Source organism: Bombus terrestris, chromosome 18, assembly GCF_910591885.1.
Source record: "Bombus terrestris chromosome 18, iyBomTerr1.2, whole genome shotgun sequence".
Classification (NCBI taxonomy): domain Eukaryota; kingdom Metazoa; phylum Arthropoda; class Insecta; order Hymenoptera; family Apidae; genus Bombus; species Bombus terrestris.
In genome coordinates, this window is record NC_063286.1 from 5,083,044 (window position 1) to 5,084,768 (window position 1,725).

The following is a 1,725-nucleotide window of genomic DNA, read 5'->3' on the forward strand; positions in this document are numbered from 1 at the left end:
TCCATAAAGAGAGCTGTGCAGTATTGTTTATTTTCAAATGCCAGTATTATCTCATTAATGAGCCAGTGCATTTGCTCTATTGTTGAATGTTTGTTTCTGAATCCAAATTGATGATCCGGTATTAGTTTTTCTTTCTCTATTAATATTTTTATGCGGGCGTAGATTATTTTTTTCAATATTTTGGAAAATACGGGAAGCAGTGATATAGGTCGGTAGGATACTGCTTGGTGTGGGTCTTTGCCTGGTTTCTGCAGCATGCTAATGCGTGCTTGTTTCCATGGTTTAGGAAAATATTGTGTTCTCAGTATTGCATTGAATATTATTGTAACTAGCCGTATCGCTTTTGGAGGAAGGTTTTTCAGAATTTTGCCGTTGATTAGATCAATTCCTCGTGCCTTGTTGTTTTTTTATTATGATTCTGATTTCTTGTGCCGTTGTTTTAGGTATGGTGTATTGATTATCCGTCGTGGAATTAGTGGATCGTGTTTCATCGTCAGTAAGTCGATTGAGATTGCTGCTGTTGCTATTATGTGGTGTAAATGTACTGCATAGGTGATTGGCGAATTCTTCAGCCTGTTCTTCATTGCTTCTTGCCCATGTATTGTCTTCTTTCCTGATTGCTGGGACTTGTTTTATTGGCTTCTTTATTCTTTTCGTGGTTTTCCATAAGGAGTAGTTGGTATTTTCATTCGCTGATAGTGATTCTATGAATTTCGTGAATTCGATGTTGTGATGTTCTCTTATTTTGATTTTTAATTCTTTTGTAAGTTTGTTTAGGATTTTCTTATTTTCGCGTGTTCTCTGTTTTTGCCACGTAGCTTTGGCTTTTCTTTTTCCCCTGATTTTGTCGAGGATGACCTGTGGAATTATTTTTGACTGCCTGCTTTTTATTTCGTGGGTGGTGGCTGTCCATGCTGCTTCCTGTATTATTTCCGTCATATTTACTATTGCTTGTTCAATATGTTCGGGTGTTTTCAGTGGGATGTTACAGTTGATTTTGTTTTCAATTAGCTCTTTAAAAGTTTGCCAGTTGCTAGTTTTATTGCAGAGCGATTCTGTCTTGTTATACAGTATCGGTTTGCTTGTGTATTTTATTATGATAGGTGAATGATCCGAGTTGAGTTCGAGGCTGGTTGTTATTTTTAATTTGGTAGTGTTTATACCTTTTATAACTGCGAAGTCTAGCAGGTCAGGTAATTTGTTGAGGCCTGTCGGCCAGTAAGTTGGTTTGCCTGCAGAGAGAACGTTGAGGTTGCTATTTCTAATATATTGTTCAAGGGTTCTACCTCTCGGAGTGTTGATTCTGGAACCCCATAGTGTGTGTTTTGCGTTGAAATCTCCTGCTACTATAAATTTGTCTCCTAAGGTTTGGAAATACTCCCCCCATTTTTTGGGGTACGTATACTGCTGAAATCTGGAAGTAATTGTCGTTGGTTTGTATTGTGACGGTGATTGCTTGTATGTGTTCTTGGTTTGTTTGGCTGTGTAGGTGATGCTTGATGTCATTTTTTATTATTACTGCTGTTCCTCCGTGGGCTTTATCTAGGGGGTGTTTGGTGTCGTAAATGGTGTAATACGGTATTTTTATGTAGCTTTTTGGAGTGAAATGTGTTTCTGAGGCAAGTAGTACATCAATGTTATTTTTATATAGAAATGCTTTAGTTTCTGGGGCTCTCTGCTGCAAGCCATTGGAATTCCAGGCTGCTACTTTTAATATGTCCATCT